Genomic DNA, 9175 nt, shown 5'->3' with positions numbered 1-9175 from the left:
CACAATTGAAGAGACGTAAACAATGTGACGGCACCTCCCCCTCACTACAGAATTCCATCTGTACCATGACCGTTTGATATTTTAGAAGAAGCCAACATAATCGAATTATTTCAGTCAGTGTATACAAGAGTTACAGAAGAAAAAAATGAAGAACAATCGGTATGCATATTTAGCTTTATTTTAGTTAATATTTATTTTATATAACGTCCTATAATATCAATTGTGTTCACTATTGAAGGACGACAACACTAGATGTCCGAAGTGTGTATTCAAGCTACATTTGTATCAATATCTTTAGTATAGGACTTGTTATACATTATAAGATACAATTGTCAGTTAAGAGTGTGTGCATGAAAAAATGTAAAACTACTTCAAAACATTCCCTTTATAGTATTCGTCAGATGTTGCTAGAACAAAAAAGTTAGAAATAGAAGGTGACACATAAAATGTTAGCTTATAAGTTATAATTAGCTTAAAAGTAAACAATTTATCGGATGCATTATGGCCGTAGTTTTATTTAAATAATAATAATAAATTAAATGCATGTTCCGCACAGCAGTATTACACAACGTATAAAAATATGTTTGCTGTTTCTCAAGATAGTTCTCCATCTATCAACGAAAAGATCGTGTTCAAAATTTGGTTTGATTTAAACTTTTCTTGCAATACTTCGATATTTATATTCTAGCAGATCTTAAAATCCCAAGTTTAAAAAAAATACACGTGATATGTTATATTCTTATGATAAACCACCCCTATTACTGAATCAATGTCGGTACTGCAAATGTAGTAGATCATGTAACCCGAATCAAATATGCTATACACTATTGTATAAATCCATTGTATTGTAATAGCAGTCGGAAATGTGGACAAAAATTAGCTAGGTTAGAAGAGGATTGGCGTACCTTCAAAATGAAAAAAATGAAGTTTAACCCCGCCACAAAATGAAGTTTAACCCTGACCCATTATATATGTATCTGTCCCAAGTCAGGTGTTGTCGTTTGTTGCTGTATGATATTTGTTTTTTCGTTCATTATTTTGTACATAATTCAGTCCGTTAGTTTTCTCGTTCGAATTGTATATATTACAGTTGTCATTTCGGGGCATTTTATAGCTGACTATAAGGTATGGATTTTACTCATTGTTGAAGGCCGTACAGTGACCTACAGTTGAAAATTCCCTGTTGGAGAGTTGTCATACAGGCAATCAAACCACATCTTCTTATTTTTCATGTTGTACGTCCATGAGATATACATCCATGTATTTATGAATGTGACAAACCATTGTTTTAGGTTTAATCTGTATACTCTGACTTAACCTGACTATTTGGAAAATACTTATTATTTTTCTTTTTTAGTGATCAGGTAGAAAATACTACTCCTATTAAAGTGCAAATTTGGACAAATATGACACCAGAAAGAAGTAAGTTAAGAAACGCATAATGCATATTCTTAGATATTTTGGGATGACTTAAAAAAAAAAAAGAACATTATAACAGGAGGCATATACCTTTACTGTTATTTTAAACTCGGTATACATGCATATAGTTGCCTGGACCTTTTTGTTTAATAATCTAGCTGAAACTACTTTTCGGCAAAAATGTTTTCCTTGTGTGACGAGAGTTGTGTAGATAGACTTGAAATTAAAATAATTGTTGATCGGGCAAAAAAAAACAATCATAATAAGAGAACACAAGTTTTTATTTTTGTTTGAGGGTTGTGTGTTGGGTTGCTGTCTCGTTGACATTTTCACAAAAAAATTGCTAAAACAAAACCAACATTTTTTTTTTTTATTTAAAAGGCTGTTAGTTATCAACAGTACCAGGATTATAATTTAGTACGCCAGACGCGCGTTTCGTCTACATAAGACTCATCAATGACGCTCATATCAAAATAGTTATAAAGCCAAACAAGTACAAAGTTGAAGAGCAATAAATAAATTTGGTGTTTTTACTGTCTTCTGATTGGTTAGAATTATTAGTTTTATTTTCAATGTTGTCAATTTTGATGGCGACACGCCCACTCTGACGTTGTGTATTCATACGCCAACATGTGTGTACGTTGTTATTGTTAATATAAATAATATAAAAAGTTCTTTGAGCCTTATTTTTGATAGAAATTTATTTATAATGAATGGCAATAATTTATTTTGATTTTATTGAACCATAAAACTAATTTTTGACTCTTCACATTTTACATAATCCGCTTCGCGGATTATTCAATGTGAAGAGTCAAAAATTAGTTTTATGGTTCAATAAATTCAAAATAGATAATAGCCATTCATTAATTGAGGATCCAAAATTCCAAAAAGTTGTGCCAAATACGGCTATAATGGTAATCTAAATTCAAAGTTTTGTATCTGGAAATTTATAAAAATGACCACATAATTGATATTCATGTCAACAGCGAAGTGCTGACTACTGGGTTGGTGATACCCTCGGGGACGAAATGTCCACCAGCAGTGGCATTGTATGACGGAATGATTTATCCTCAAGCAGGTGAAGAACTTCCAACTTGCTAACGGTAACAGGGAGGTTTTTCAGAGGTTTTAGTACTACCAATTTACTTGTTCCTGTATCCTAACGTTTGTTGTCTGTAATATCGGAAATTAAATGATTTTTAGTCTGATTTTTATTGCCTATTCTTTATAATTTGTATTATTCAACTGACCATACTGCATACATTTATGAACACATATATGTATTTTTTGTAGGCACGTCAAGTAGCCGGAAATCCATGATAGATTGTGATACATTTGATAGGATATTGAAGACAGGAAAAGAGTAAGTTTTATGTTACAAAATAATGTTGTGTTTATAAAAAGGTATAGACTATCATGAGACAATATCAAAATATTTAAAAGTAAAATGAAATAAAATCTAAATTATAAAGTTCTGCAAAATACAGCTTCGCATTTAATGTTAACAGCCAGAAATTACATATTGTACTCGTTTTATGGTCGTTAATTGATATTCTTATGTATTTGTACTTATAGTCACCGAATGCCGTTTTTGTCATAATATTTTATTAACACGTTTCAAGAAATGCATGTAAATCATGAAGAAATATTCCAATTTTAAAAGTCCACATTTTATGTTAAGAACTTTTCATTGAATTATAATTACGATGATTAGAATAACAAAATATTGTTTCAGGTTGCTTGCCAACTGGAAGTTCTTAGTTGAAGAAAATGGGCACGCCATCGAAACAACCATTAACAAACTACAGAATATGCAACCAAGCGAACTATCGGACAATAGAACTAGGAAAGAAATCGAGCAACATATCGATTTTCATCATGCTGACAGGCATGTTATGCAGAAATGCATGAACCATCTACAGTGGTCAATGCAAGACCGGCTGAATTTCTTGAGAGATCAGGAAAAATTTCTTCTGGATTATCAAAATACCCTGCAGAATATTTTTAACTCAATTGAAAAATGTAAACAATCAAGAGTTCAAGATCCATTTGCAAAATTCGTTCTTGATGTCAAACTCAATCACTTTCACATGTTCAATGAAGAACTACTTATTTCTTCAAACGAACGCGCTAACAAGCATGCCAGACATTTGATAGAGCCCAATACTATCAGCATTGGAAACACCAATGTATACATGGGAAGACTAGGCAGGGCAAACATTATGACACCAATTTATGAAAATATATTTGAATTGGATGATTGCTGTACCGGGAAGTGTTTCGACCCTCATTGTACTTGCTATAGGTCTGACTCCGTACTTAGCTTTGAAAACCACGAACTTGATATAGAATGTCGGCTTTATGTATTTGAGGAAAACAGCAAACGAAATGAAAATGATTTTAGAAAAGACGGGTTTACACGCGAGTTGCATAAAAAATCTCAGAAGTCTAAGATTCCGATTCCCGTGAAACAGTTAGCTTACAAAAAAATGAAACACATGGACGAATCCACCGCCACACAACTGAAACTTCCGCCACTTTTAGCAAACAAACCAATAGAACACAAAGATAAATCCTCCTCCACTCAACCGAAACTTCCGCCACTGCTACCAACTAAAATGAAATACATGAACGATTCCGCTTCGACTCAGCTGAAACCTCCACCACTGTTATCAAACATAAACAACGAGGACGAATCATATACTGCTCCAATAAAATCACCAAAGAAGATAAAATCCTGCTGGGAGTCTGTAAAACTTCCACCGTTGTTGCCGGGTCAAAAGAAAAATTGCATGGTCTCTAATTGTCCTGTTATTCCACCAAAAATGCTCCAACCGTTAAAGATGCTACCCCAAAACATAAAAAGGACATTAAACATAAATAAGGACAGGAATGAAAAGAAAGAGAAAACTAAAGTCATGTCAATGAGACCAAGGCCTAAGTCAGCTTTGCGACCGATTCCAGGGACATCAGCTTTTAATGACATACCAAACGTAAATTCAGAATTAGCCATGGATATGATGAGCTCTGTACCCCGTGAGAGAAATTACAGATATTCAAAGCTTCAAAAAGACTCAACTAAAGATTGCTTTATACCTAAAGGCCCAGGTGACAAAGTTAGTAAAGTTATCTATGAAAGGTACTTAACATTAAAAAAGGAAGTAAGCAATGCCGGGAAACAAACAGAAACGGAAAAATCAGATAGCTGCCCAGATTTCAACCAACATCGTACAAAGCTGGATATAAAAATCGCAAATAAATATGCTGCAGAAGAAAATTTTGACATGGTATTCGACCAAGATACTACAATTGTACAAAGCGAAGGTGGTACCGGGAATAATTGTCAAGATGCGACTAAACAATCTCCTTCGTCTGATTGGCAGGTTATAAACATCGGTTCGGAAAGCGAAATTGAAAAAAAATATGTTCCTATGCCACCTAAAACACCAAAACCGAAAACACTAAATACCAGAATTAATCAGTACAGCAGGAAACGTTCATGATTATAGAATATATGAAACAATATTTTTGATCATTTTACTTGAAACTTGAACTATGATATTCTGATTCTGAAATGCAATCTGTCAATAGAAGATGCGCACTCGTAAACCTGTTAGGCCTTTCAAGTAAAACAATTGTGGTATACGGATTCGTCTTCAATTCTACATGTCCTGTGATAAGCAACTTCTCCAATCTGTTTGAACCATCTAGTAAGGACAGAAAGGGATGTAACAAATGTGATGGACTAAAAATATGAGTGGCAAGCAGATATATATTGTGGTGGTTTCATATAGATTTAAACAAATCATTGGTTTTAGATGAAATAATTGTAACAACAGCAAAAACAATCGCATTGCTTATATGAACATAGAACTAACGTTTTTTTAGACTCACTATTGTACCCTTTGTCTCACTACATACATTGTATATAACTAAATGAATAATTTTGTAAATTAGATATGTTGTATTTTTCTTCTGACTTCGTCGTTTTTATTCAACAAGATCCTTTTGATCGGCTAATATAGGTCAGTGCTATAGCTGCAAAACATTACAAAGGTTAAATAAACCGTTCAAGGCAACAACAAAAAAAAGACATTAAATTAGAGGATAAAAAATCCGTGTTATCTGATCATTCCCGAAACTTGTCAGATTTGTTTTCATGCGGTAACATAAATGAGAATTTGAAGTCGAACATTCATATAAATATATTTAGTGCACCATTATTCAGTATAGAACCTTAAACCACAATGCAAGATTCTAAAAGTCTATCTACTAAAAAGTCATTAGGAGCAGCACAACACACACGCTATTTGACTTCTTTGTCACAAGTATAGTCAACAGTAGAATCCGAATGGGTCCACCTCAATGAATAACGAGTAACCATAGCAACACATTTTGACACCAAGTAACCATGATCATAGTATGGCAATGAGGCTAAGATCAAATATATGAACATGGAGCACCGGAAGTCAATTCGGTTTTAGTTAGGCTCTTGTTGCTTAACTAGAATTGCAGAGTTTTTTTTTATCTGTTCCAGACGAAACTTTTGTACATAAAAAATAAGAATAGTAAAAAGTGTTGGTATCAAAGAGGTTTTAGTGGATGATTCAAGAAATTTTAAAGGAGATTATCATGTGACCATTTTTTGTTTATTAAATTGTATTTTCGGGGTCAAGTTCAGCAATTAATCTGGATTATATCAACATTTTTTGTGTAAATTTATCTATTTTGATGGAAAATTAGAAAGCAGGGGTTAAAAAATGTTGTTACAGCTAACTAGCCCAGGAATTTTTGGCAGCAGGATTTTACTAGCCCTGTTCGAAGAACTGCTAGCCCATAAAAACTGAACTGCTAGCCCATATATGCCTTACAAATCAGAGTTTTCTGCATAATACAGGGTGGGTGTCATGTTTTGAAGGGGACATAATATACTGTATTAAACTAGTTCATTTTTATCCGTTGTAGTACTATGGGTCATCAGGCAGAGAAAACATGTTCATTGGTTTTATCGTGTGAAACAAGTGGTTTAATTATTATATTTGTTGTCCACACATACAAGGGAGACTTTTTATTGGCGTGCTCTGGAAAACACTGGCAATATTAGCAGAACATGGTCTCGGATTTTTCATCCTGGCGCCACAGCCGACCTTGCCCAGAGGAATCTTTCTGTCCATGTCACTAGATATGTTCTTTTCCGCTTTTCCCGATCGTATTTTACATTTTTTTCTGGATGAATTTTCAGCCTCATTAGTACCCCCTTCGTCTACCGATTTTTGCTTTGAAACTAACGAAGTTCATGGGATGCCCGTTCTCAAATATTTTGAAATATTTTGTTGTATTGTTTCGTTTTCAACAGTTGTCCGACAAGACCAATACATAATGATCGGTACCGTTAATTGAAAATCTCGACAGAAGCAATGTACAATACCCCCTGTTCTGAGAAATCGATATTGAAAGTGTAAAATATTGCGATCAATAGATGATACCTGGCCACCCTGAGTTATTTGTTCTATTTTTAAAACATGTAACTGTAGAACAGGGTTGTGTTCAATATCGCAAAGGCTACGTAGTGCTACATAGATTTTTGTCTACTGAACGAGTAGCTAGCCTAGCTGCTAACAATATCTATGTAGCAGCTAGGCTAGCTACACGTTCAATAGTCATAAATCTGTGTAGCCCTAAGTAGCGGCTACGATATTGAACGCAACCCTAAACCTGTACAAACCAGTTCAAATGCTTTGAATCCCGGATGACGTAATTGAATCTGATTGGCTAAGATAGAATAGGGATGAAGGGGTTTTCTACTATCTATTTTGGAAACGCCAAGAATATTTTTGTCACTAGTCCGTCGGGCATATTCGGTTAAAAATTTTGATTGCCCGAGGCGTAAATGCTCTAGTCCCGGGCGTCGGGCTAGTGAATTTTTTAACCCCTGGGGAAGGTTGTAAATCAATGTTCTATGTTTGATATTTATTTTTAAAAATTGTCATCCATAGATTTTTAAACCTGAATGAGAGTTTTTCAAGTTTGTTTTTTTAAATGAATAGAAAACAACCACCAAAAGGATACTCAACTAATGTAATTTTGTTTTAACATTTTCAATAATGTAGAATCTGCTGAGAATTAATATTCTCAATATGTATGCATATACATGTATTTTTGGTTTTAACCGTTATAAACGTATGTCCATGTTCCTGCACAATGTCATTACCTATTTTGGCGTTGTTTTTTTTTAAATGAACTCTCGACATTGTAAAAAATTCATTATTACAACTTTTTGGAATTGCTGTATTTACGCATTTTACGTTCACAATAACAATAACATTAAAAGATTGAAAATTCGATTGTAATTTGTAGAAAAATTACAATGTACACAAATGTATTTTTTAGAAGAGGAGATGGAATTTTCCTTTTCATTTGTACTATCTAAGTACTTCAATTGACTACAATGTTTTATAAAAAAAACCAACTATTAAATATTTTATTTTAAAAAAAATGCGGGTATTTCATTTTATGAATGAAAATAGAGGGCTTCGGGTTAACACGACCATTTATCTTTCGTATATGTGTATTATCTTACTGATTTACTGGCTGGGCGGAAAAGATGACATAACTGAAGGTAATTGGTGTTGGCAACCATCAAAAGATAAGATAAGCGGAACATTTTGGAACCCCGGCGAACCTAACGAATTTACGGGAAATGAGGATTGTCTTAATACATCGATTTATAAAAATGGTCTCTGGAACGATAGAGCATGTGGGAATTATTACTGTCTTATTTGTGAAAAATGTTGTATTTGCATAAATTGTCATGTTTAATGTGTTTATATCTTGGAATACGCATTGTATCATATGTGCTTTGTCCAATAAAATATTTGAATTTGAATTTGAATTTGAATATTTGTGAAAAATAAAACTACGATATCAAATTATCTATATTTTGAAATGAGGAATTGAATAGTGACAACACAGCCACACAAGTTAGCCACTTCTAAATCTCCATACGGTCTAAAATAATTGACACAGACAGCGCATCTGTTTTAGCACATTTTGTCTGAAGTTATATGTTTCAAAAACGGAGATTGAAGTTGCAAATCGGAAATGATAAATAAAAAGACAGCATCGTTGCTAAAAATAATCAACAAACAGATAAAAAAAAAAAACAATTATAACACACAATATCATGCATGGAGCAACAGGAATCCAATAAAAGCTGGGTATTATCTAATGTGGTCGGGTAAGCGGTACCTTTAATTTCTTCATGTTGCAACCTTAGCGTCGTTATACCTAATACCATGGTTGTTAAAATGAGATCATTCAAGTTATATTTTACCTATACATGCACATTGAATGAATGCACAATTAACATTTTAATTTATCGGTAATTTGTACATTCTTTCCTCTGATGTGTACTCGCTGATAATGTCAGTATCAGTGGACTGTATGGTCGTGCAGTTATAAAAATTATCCGGTTAGTACGCAAATGACATGCGCGAATGCAACGCGTAAGGATCTATACTTTCCCCTTTCATTCACAAAAATTGCGCGTGATTTTTTTTTTCTCGCAGAAACGTCACGCACGAGATTTTTGGCGAATGAAACACTTGACATTGTTTGAAACTTTCAGTCAATTTAGCCTTTTTGAACGATTGTTGTGAAAATGTGAACAGAAACGCATCAAATACCCGATAGACATTTTAAAAAAATGCGTTATATATGAAGTACAACTAACATGCTCATGATGCTGAGTTATTTT

At 33.5% G+C, this 9175-nt stretch overlaps 1 long non-coding RNA gene across 1 annotated transcript; it reads left to right on the top strand.

Moving 5' to 3' along the window:
- Positions 1-1374: 1374 nt before the first annotated feature.
- LOC143072545 (uncharacterized) lies at positions 1375-5391 on the top strand. The gene is made up of 3 exons (XR_012977229.1): positions 1375-1422; positions 2713-2782; positions 3155-5391. It is a non-coding gene; the product is annotated as an uncharacterized LOC143072545 (long non-coding RNA).
- Positions 5392-9175: the final 3784 nt, after the last annotated feature.

This window comes from Mytilus galloprovincialis, chromosome 4 (genome assembly GCF_965363235.1).
Source record: "Mytilus galloprovincialis chromosome 4, xbMytGall1.hap1.1, whole genome shotgun sequence".
Lineage (NCBI taxonomy): Eukaryota > Metazoa > Mollusca > Bivalvia > Mytilida > Mytilidae > Mytilus > Mytilus galloprovincialis.
Note: the sequence above shows the minus strand (reverse complement) of the source record. Positions and strands in the feature narration are given on the sequence as shown.